The sequence below is a fragment of the Erpetoichthys calabaricus genome, chromosome 4 (genome assembly GCF_900747795.2).
Source record: "Erpetoichthys calabaricus chromosome 4, fErpCal1.3, whole genome shotgun sequence".
NCBI classification, from domain to species: Eukaryota; Metazoa; Chordata; class Cladistia; order Polypteriformes; family Polypteridae; genus Erpetoichthys; species Erpetoichthys calabaricus.
Window position 1 is genome coordinate 155949359 of NC_041397.2, and position 10827 is coordinate 155960185.

Sequence of the window (10827 nt, forward strand, 5' to 3'; positions counted from 1 at the left end):
GGAAGCAACAAAAGGATATGATGAAAGTGGAGAATATGATATTATTTATCTTGACTTTCAGAAAACATTTTGTAAGGTGCCACATGAGAATTTGGGCTTCAAACTAAAAGAAGTGGCAGTTCAGGGTGTTGTTTGTAGAAGGGTACAAAATTGGCTCAGACACAGGAAGCAGGGTTATGGTGTGAGGAACCTTATCAGCATTGGCTGATATTAAGAGTGGTCTTCCAAAGGGGTCAGTGCTAGTGCTGCTGCTATTTTTGATATATATATATACAGTATATACATATACATATATATATATATATATATATATATATATATATATATATATATATATATTTGGATAGGAATAATAATAACAAGCTGGTTAAGTTTATAGATGATACCAAGAATGATGGATTGGCAGATAATTTGGAATCTATTAAATCGTTACAGAAGGACTTGGACAGCATACAGGATTCGTCAGATTTGTGGCAGTTGAAATTTAATGTCAGTAAATGTAAGGTATTACACATAGGAAATAAAAGTGTTAGGTCTGAATATACAAAAGGAGGTCTGAACATCAAGAGTACACCTTTTGAGAAGGATTTAGGAGTCGTAGTGGACTCTACACTATCAATTACCAGACAGTGTTCAGAAGCCATAAAGAAGGCTAACAGAATGTTGGGTTATATAGCATGATGTGTGGAGTACAAGTCCAAGGAGGTTATGCTCAAGCTTTACAATGTACAGGTGAGGCCTCATCTGGAGTACTGTGTAAAGTTTTGTTCTCCAGGCTACAAAAAAGGACATAAAAGGATATAGTAGCTCTGGAAAAAGTCCAGAGAAAGAAATATTGAAAGTGCTGAGCCTTTTCAGTTTAAGCAAAAGAAGATTAAGAGGATACATGATTGAAGTCTTTAAAATTATGAAGGGAATTAGTACATTGGATTGAGACTGTTATTTTAAAATTAATGCATTGAGACCTGGAGAGAGGACTGAGGACAGGGAAGTATTTAGGTCCTCAAATTCACAATTTGAGAATCTCAAGTTATAGAAATGTCTATTTACAAGAGTGTATCAGAAAAATACGCTTTTGTGCAGTGGCTTTTCAGAAAATAAACAAAAATATGGCTATATTAGTAGTCTTCATTTATTGCTTTTAAAGTTTCTCTAAAGACAATTATTGTTAAACCTACAATTTAAATTCTATAGTTATCTGTTTAAACCACCAGTTAAACGTGTTCCTTTGACAATGGTGACATATATACAGTATACAGAGCGGTTGCCACACCAGGAAGTGCCGCCGGAAGAACGTCATCAAGCACCTGGAGCACATCCGGGTGAATATAAAAGGGGCCGCCTTCCTACAGTCAGGGAGCTAGAGTCGGGAGCTGGATCAGGATGAAGCTCCAGTGACAGGAGAGAGAAAGGCGGCCCAAAGAGGACATTGGGAGAGGCCCGTGTTGGGAGTGATTAGTGCAGGAGCACTGTGTGTTGTGTGGACTTTAATAGTGTAAAAAACGTGTTTTTGTAAAGTGCTGGTGTTTGTCTGATGGTGTTTGGCCCCGCTCTCACAATATATATATAAATATATATATATATATAATTTTTTTCTGACTAAGACATTACTGTAACATACACATGCCTTTTAAATTAATAAATAAATTGAAAGATTAGCATAATGACAACATTCAGTGAAACAGATAATATGATTATCTTCAAATAGGAATCTTATCTCAAAGTCAGAGAGGCGAGATTGCATTGGTTTGGACATGTGCAGAGGAGAGATACTGGGTATATTGGAAGAAGGATGCTAAGGATAGAGCTGCCAGGGAAGAGGAAAAGAGGAAGGCCTAAGCAAAGGTTTATGAATGTGGTGAGAGAGGACATGCAGGTGATGGGTGTAACAGAACATGATGCAAAGTGGCATGATGATCCGCTGTGGCAACCCCTAACGGGAGCAGCCACAATTACTATTTACCATATGCGTGTGTATACAAATAATGAACACTGCCTATCCGATAAAGAGCACAACTGCTTTAGTGTGCACAGAGAGAATGTGGCAAATGGTGGTGAGCAAACACAGGATGATATTTGCTAAGTTTTTAACGCAGGTTTCAATGTACAGTATGTCCATTTGCGAGACGATATAATTTGGGTTAAATCAGCTTTTAGCAATTCACTCAAGAGCTACAGTCTTGTCGTATTTGTGATTGTTTAATTTTATTTTGCCATGTCTGTCTCTTCTATGCTACAGTGTGAGGATTATTATTACTGGCATCATCATCATTGTTGTTGTTCGTGTTACTGTTGGACTGTGTAGGTCATCAGACATTAAGACAGAACATCGCTAGTATGCGAAAATGATATAAAACAATATAATTGGACATTCACTTTCAGCCCGAGTGTTCGTAGGTCTGTATGTTTAAAATAAATGTCACGATGCCCAGACCCGTTTCTGTGCAACAGATTGTGCTGTGCATAGTGCAGACAGTGCAGGCACTGCTGAGGTGCACAACATAAACTTTGTTTTGTGTGTTGGTCTGGTCTGGACAGATTTTTCTAAAAAAAGATAGGAATTCTACCTGGGGCTGCAATAATACGCCTTGACCACTAGAGGTTACTCTAGGCATTTGCCTAGACTGGCTATGACCAGAAGCAGCCCTGGAAAGGGCAATTGTATCCTACTCCACCTTCCATGCCCCCAGCATTCCACGGCCCCAGCATTCGCATCCATCCTCTGTCACATCGCTTTTGTTGCAAAACTAGTAACGTTGATTAACTCTGTAACCGTAAAAGATGATATTAATATGCCTTCCTTCAATCACGAGGCAAGAATCCGAGTTTCTCTTTATGGCATTACTAGAAACAAAAAAACTGTTTTATAATTTATGATTCAGGATTCGATAGTTAAAAGAAAGAGCACATGACCTATTTTTAGATTAAGGAAACACCATACTAAATATGAATGTGGTTCCCTAATTGCAATTATAGTGAATTCTATCATTCAAAATATTTTAAATTATTTTTACATTATTTCTGGAACCCCATTCAATAAAAGGGAAAGTTCAATTATTGACATTAATTTATTGTTACAAAATAAATGATGATCAACAAGCATAAAAATGAAGGTCTAAACTTTCGAGTTCTCTTTAAAGGAAACTTTTAAAATTGTTTGTATTGAACAATGTTTGAAATGATCCAGCTTACTACAGTACATGGGGACCTTAATTTCCATTGTTTGTGTTGAACTGTGTTTTATTAATTTTGTTCTACGCTGCAGTTATAATGTTGATAAATTTCAAGTAGAGTTATTAAACTTTCAAATGTTTTCCTGGTTTTTAATTTTAAAGCATAATTGTTCTCCCTGGGACCTAACTTATAAGTATGTACTTATAGCTGACCTCTTCTTCTCTTCTTTCTGTGGCATCTTTTCACATTAAAACTGATTAAGTCAGTGTTTGTGTTGCAATTACTTAGTACGCCTTCTTTAATTTTTCACTTAAGCTGGCACTTAAGTCTTCAATCTGCCTCAAGAATGATTTAAGATATGAAGAGGTAGGGGAAGTGACGGCGAAGGTGGTAGGGATGAGACGGCTGCCCTGCTGGCCGCTGCTGAGAGTTGATTCTACAATAAAATAAAATTAAAATAAAAAGATGAATAGCCTTGGAGGTCAATCATCACCTCAAAAGTGGATAGTGGACATCGCGTAGTATGTGTGTACCAAATTTCAGGTCAATAGGTGAAACCGTTTGCGAGCTACAGGTGATTTTAAAATCCTGGACAGACAAACAAACAGCCACGGTAGTATATTATTTTTAAAGATGGGTGTGAGTATTTTGAGTTTCATGATTATAAATATGTATGTATGGTTATTTTGAGTTTATCTTTTATGTAATGGTTGGTTATGCTTGCAGTTTTATGATGTGTACATTGATATTTGAACTGCTTCTTTTGTCATTTTTTGTACAGCACTTTGGTTCAGTTCTGGTTGTTGTAAATTTGCTTTATAAATAAAAATTGCCTTGCCCTGCCTAATAAAACATTATTTTAATACATAACAATAAAAAGTGCAGATCTGAGACAATGGACTGCAAAGATGAAGTTGGTTTGCAACATTTATTACAAAAAAGTTAAACAATATATAAAATATTGAACAAGAATTGCAGGTTGTAACTGAACAATGAGGGACATGTATGTTTATGTTACATTTTCTCACAAAACACAGTGATTTTTCTTTTTCCTCTCACATTATCTAAAAACAGATGCATGCCTTCCATATGTGAAAAAAGGCTGATGAAGGGCGTAAGAACATATTCCCTCTCCTCTTCTTCTGGAAATTCAGATAGCAGATCACATTTCTGAAGGGCATCTATGTCGTTTTTCTTTATTGACAGTAATGAAGGGAATGAGACTTGCCCCCTGAACACAAGTTGGTTCTCAGCACACCATTTCTCTGCCTTGGTAAGATGCAGAAGGATTCCGTGTTGCTGTAATATGTTATATGAAAAAAAAGCAGAGAAGGAGCAGCCACTGCAAATTCAAACATTTGAAAACATGTACAGTAATAGAATTTTTAAATTATTTCTGAAGCAGACCAGAAGCCCATGAAGCAAGGTCAGTATTGGTGAAATATGGCCACACTTACGAGAGCCATTCAATAAGCGAACAGCAAAGTTGTGGAATAGTTGTAGGTTTCGTAACAAGACCTCATCAACACCTACCTACAAAGAATTACAATACTCCAAATGAGATGTTATAAAAGCTTGGATGGCCTTTTCAAAAGTCTTTACTTTAAAGTCTCAGCTGGAAAAAGCTTAATTTAACCTGACAATTTATCTGTTTGTTGAGTATGAATGAGCTGTCAAAGATCACGCCTGGGCTCATAAATGAAGCTTTATGATACGTATATAACAAGGGGTCTAAGAGCAACATCAGAGACGCTCAAACCTTTTGAACTTTTGGACACTAGTAGTCTCAGTTTTATTATCATTTAGTTTAAGAAAATTCATTGCCATCCAGGTTATAATATCATTCAAGCACACATGGAAGGTCTGCATTGTCTCACTTTGATTTTGGTGGCAAATAGATTTGAGTGTCATCAGCATAGCAGTAAAAGGATAAATCATACTTGTTAACAATTGAGCCTAAAGGTAACATGCATATCAAAAAGAGAACTGGTCCAAGGATGAAACCTTGCAAGTAAGAGGAGCTACAGAGGATGACAACTCACCCAAATGAATAGAAAAGCTGCAATCTATATATATAAAATTCTTTTCGTGTTTGAAACGGAAATTACGTATGACCATGCGATATGGAAATTACGTATGAAACGGAAATTACGTATGACCACGCGATATGGAAATTACGTATGACCACAGAACATATTATAATACAGGAACTAATAGCGCTGAGCCATCCGCCGCCAGGCGCGTTCTGACAGAGAAGTTTTATTTATTCGTCCACGTGACTGTCGCGGAAACTGCCACATTGTAACTTTTTTTTAGTTGCCAGTACTCGATAGTAGAAGAGATGAGGAAAACAGCTTTGCATCTTTCTACTTTTAACTGCGCCGAGCTGTAAACAATGTGAAGACAAAACCACCTTCAGCGGCGAGGGGTTGTGAGAACAAAGTGGACGCTGTGAGGCGCGGAATGTCGGGCTGCTCCGCCGGGTCGAGAGCTTCGCATTTTCGGGCAGCATCCTCTCTTCTTGCACTGTTTGTGACACTTCAAGTGCCCCATCGGCTCCTGGGAGAGTGGAAATCTTTGTGAATGAGTGTAATCAGCGCCATCGAAGCAGGACTCTGTTTGTAAATTGCCCTGCATGACTACTTACTGTCCCTTGACAGTAAGTAGTCAGTGAGTTCGGGTCACTAAAACCCCGCAACATTCAAGGTTGCTTTTGTGATGAATTATTTTAAGAAGTAAATCACAGGCACATAGTGCAAGGTTGTCAGGCAGAAATTTGGATGATCACATAGAAAATGTAATTTCTACATCACAGCGGTCGTGTAGCACCTTTCACAAGGGATCTACTACTGAGAAATGATCCAAATACATTTTATCTGTTGTTAGTACTACTTACCTGTTGTGTTATAGCACCTTTAAAATGTAGTTTACCCAAAACCACTCCAGTAGTGCTCAATGTATCTTTACTTCTTAAATGTTAATGTTTTACTGTTTAATAATTTACAGACTATATTTTATTTTTTTCCCTTGTACTCAGTGAGCGAAGCCACTGGGTAATCAGCTAGTTGCTTATAAGATTTAAACCATTTCAAGATGGTTGGATGCCTACAAACTGTTCAAGGTGAGATATTAGCATTAGTAATTAAGAAGTGGTGATTCCAAACCTTTAACAAGGCTGTGTCAGTGACGTAAGAAGATTTGTATCTGGATTGGAATTTTTCCAGAATACAATTTTCATCCAGAAATGTTTGAGTTAGAACTTTTTCTAAGACTTTAGATAAAAAAGGCAGTTTAGAAATTGGCCTGAAATGTGACACATTAGAGGGCCCAGATTTTGTTTTTTAATAAGTTTCTGCCCCTTAGCATTTTTCAAGGCAGCAGGAACAGAACCAGACGTCAAGCTAGCATTTATTAAGGTAACAACACTTCATCTAACTGAATCAAAAACCGCTTAACTAATCAAGAGGGGACACTGTCCAGGAGGCAATTTGTAGGATTCGGGCATTGCACCAAATCAGACAACAGAGACAGAGATACAGGCTCAAAGTGGTCAAAGGCAGCTGAACACACTATGAGAAGAGATAAATCCTGAGCAGGCAGTGTGACAGATGGCCTAATACTGGTAATCTTATTTACAAAAAATTATATCTCCGTTTGGACAGTAAGTTGGGGTATGCGAGAAATGACAAATTCCTAATACAATAAATTGTATGTAGCGATTAAAGGATTTAAAATCACTAAAAAAAATTTGCAATTAGTGCATCTACCCAAACAAAACATTTTTAAAGGTAAGTTTAAAATCTGAATCAATGTGTTAGTTCAGTTCCAAAATAAATGAAAGACATATCTATTAAGCAATTTAAGAGATGACAAGTACATACTTATAAGTTAGGGTCCCAGGGAGAGCAATTATGCACTAATATTAAAAACCAGTAATAGTTTGTCAAGTTTAATAACTCCACTTGAAATGCATCAACATTATAACTGCAGCATAGAACAAAAACATAATTCAAGACAGACAATGTTAATGAAGGCCCCCATGTACTTGTTCAATACAAACGATCTTAAAAGTTTCTTTTACTGAGAAATCGAAAGTTTAGAACTTCATTTTTATGCCTGCTAATCATCATTTATTTTGTAACATAAATTAATGTCATTAATTGAACTCTCCCTTTTATTGAACGAGGTTCCAGAAATAATGTAAAATAACTTCAAATATTTAGAATGATAGAATTAACTATAATAGCAGTTAGAGCAACCACATTCACATTTAGTATGGTGTTTCCTTAATCTAAAAATATGTTACGTCCTCTTTCTTTTAACTATCGAATCCTGAATCATAAATTATAAAACTGGTTTTTTTTTTGTTGTTTCTAAAAATAAATACGACAGTAATACCATAAACAGAAACTCGGATTCTTCCCTCATGATCGGAGGAAGGCATATTAATGTTATCTTTTAGGGTTACAGAGTTAATCAACGTTAATAGTTTTTCAACGAAAGCGATGTGACAGAGTACGGACACAAATGCTGGCCGCGTGCCGTAGAAGACTGGGGGAGTGGAAGGCGGAGGCATGGAAGGCAGAGTCTGCGACCTGAAGCCGGATACGAATCAGGTGAGTAGATCAGGTAGGCACCACAGATCATAGACATTACTAGACGCCTCATGACCAGCAGAATCGTACGTCAACGTCGCCGCCATTTTGCAATTGGCACTGTTGTGGAGTGAAGTAATGGATAAAGATGCTTCACGCACGTGCTGCTTGGGATTGTACAAACCGCTGTACGCTCCAAACGAGATCACAGGGATTACATTTCATAGGTAAAGCTGAACTAATTGTTTTGGTTATATTTGGCCATTAGAAAATCCCGTTTTATAATCTTAACTTTAGCTACACCAGGCTAAGCTAGCAAAGCTATGCATTTATGTGCTCAAGTGAGCCTCCAAACAACGTTTTCGCTAAACGTACTTAGTCACTAACTATGTAGATTGTTGTTAGCTGTTAACATTTCTCAAACTTTGAAAGTTTCCCAAAGAAATCCACCTCAGGAAGCAGTGGGAGGTAGCCCTTAGACGGGATTTTGAGAAAGCTGTCCTGTGATGTGTGCCGTGCTAGTTTGGTAACAGATGCTGTACCTCCATCATATGATCAAAGCTACCACTTGCTCACATTAAAAAAAACAAAGAAGGTTTGATGATTCCTTCAGAGGGTACAGTCAAGGTGGTCAAAGTAGCTGAGCGTGTTATCCGACAGTCGACATTAGGGCAGCTGTCAGTGTATCTTTGATCAATCAGTTTGTTCGGGCTGAGATTGGTTCAGATGATGTGTTTTTTCTCAAGGAGCAGATTGAGGAAACACAGTTTCAAATTGACAACCATTTTTTATGCTCATGTCTTTAGTTGTGTCTGTCTTCCACAAACTAAGGCTGCACCATATTGCAAGACTGAATACTTTCAAATTACAGAGTGGCAACACACGGAAAAAGCTATGTAAGACAGTTCTGTTTCATGGATTTGAGATCCTATCCTGTATACCAGGCATGCGCAACCTTTCCGCTATTGACGGCCGCACTACATACTTTTTACTTTAATAACGGCCGCACTACAGACTTTTTACTTTAATAACGGCCGCCAGTAAGTCCAAGTAAACTTAATAATGTTTTATGATTTATGTAAAAATTTACAGATTACACATTAAAACAGAGTATGATATATCTGACAATATTCAATTTACTGGTCTACATATGTAAAAAAATGTCTACGAAACGTCATATAGGACAAAAAACCTTTACAGCAATTGTTTCAGGAAGTTTGGAAAACATCGCCATTAATGGCTTCCTTGCTCTTGCATGTTTGCAGACAGACTTGCAAAGTCAGGGGACTCGCTGGAGACCATTAGGAGATGGCAGTGCTACATCGAATGCTACTTCCATTTGTTTATCCACGCTGCACCATCTCACCCCATTTCTCCCAGGAAATGCGGAGTAAGCTCGAGAGTCACTAGGCCTCGATGAATATATAAAGGGCAACATTTTGGTCAACATACCGACCCGGCTAAGGAAGGTTCTGCGGTGTTTGAGATTCTACACTTGCAGGAGTCTAGAGACCCCAGAGTCCAAATCGGCTTTCGGCGTCACCATACCGACCCTGCCGACAAAGATTCCGCGGCGTTGAGACCCCTTACTCGCTGGAGTCCAGAGACCCTACACCTGCACGGCCGCCATTACGTACACTTTAATATACACGTCCACGGCCGCAGGTTGCGCACAGCTGCTGTATACTGTATATTTAAACCACATTGTGTGTGTGTGTATATGCGTGTGTGTGAGAGAGAGAGAGAGAGATTCAGAGAGGAATGAGTGAAATGTTTTCAGAAATTATTAAGCCAATTTGTATACAATAAAATTGTTTATTTTTGTCATTGAGTGTATCATTTCACTGTTAAAAGAAAGACAAACAAAGATAACTGGCAGTAACAGTGCAAAATTCACAATTGGTATGCCAGTTTGAAAAGATAAGTTTTGAGGGTAGTTTTAAAATGTGTTATTGAATCGAGCTGACATATATGAGAGGGAAGAGATTTCCCAAGTTGAGGAGCACTATGAGAGACGCTCGAGCTCCCATAGAGCCGAGTTTGATATGCGGTACAGAAAGCAGAGCTGCAGATGAAGATCTGAGTGAGCAAGAGGGAGTGTAAGTCTGTTGGAGATCAGTGAGGTTGTGGAGAGCTTTAAATGTTAAGAGCAGTATTTTGTATTGTATTCTGCAGTTAGCAGGGAGCCAGTGAAGTTGAGAGAGAATAGGTGTGATATGTTCAGTGGATTTAGAACAGTAGGTTATTATCCTGGCAGCAGAATTTTGAAGAAGTTGTAAGCGATGGATAAGTTTTTGTGGGATGCCAGATAGAATAGCATTACAGTAATCTATACGTGAGGTGACTAGGGCATTAACATTAAGTGTGCAGCTCCCTTTCTCTGCTGTTTGCTGTGGTTTATAGACCTCCTATAATTAATGATACTTTCATCTCTGAATTCTCTGATCTCTTGGCTGATGTCACCCTCTCTCATGATAAAGTTTTTATTGTTGTTGATTTCAGCATTCACGTTTGTTGTCAATCGAAATCTTTGATCAATGACTTTTTATCACTTTTGAACTCATTTGATTTTATACAGTATATTAATATGCCAACCCACTCTCTCGGTCACACCCTTGATCTCATTCTTACTCGTGATATTTCAGTGAATAATATTGATTTATGTGATGTTTCTTTTACTGATCATTTTTCTATAATGATGGATCTGAATATTACTGTTGATGTCCCGACTAATAGCTTTCCCCCACGCTGCTCGCGCTTTTAAAATTCTTCTATTATATCTGATTTTAAAACCATTTTCTCTAGTCTTTATGTGCATGACCAAAATAATGGTATCGATGATTCTGTCGTAAAATTTAATTCTTCCTGTAAAACGATTTTAGACTCAATTGCTCCACCCAAGATACGCAGTAAGGGTAGACCTGCTCCCTGGCTAAATGAAAATACACGATCACTGTGCCACGCCTGTCGAACTGCTGAACGGCGTTGGAAAAAAGATGGACTGATTGTCTCTACTAAACAGATTTTTAGGACTTCTCTTTTCAATTTCCAGGCCGAA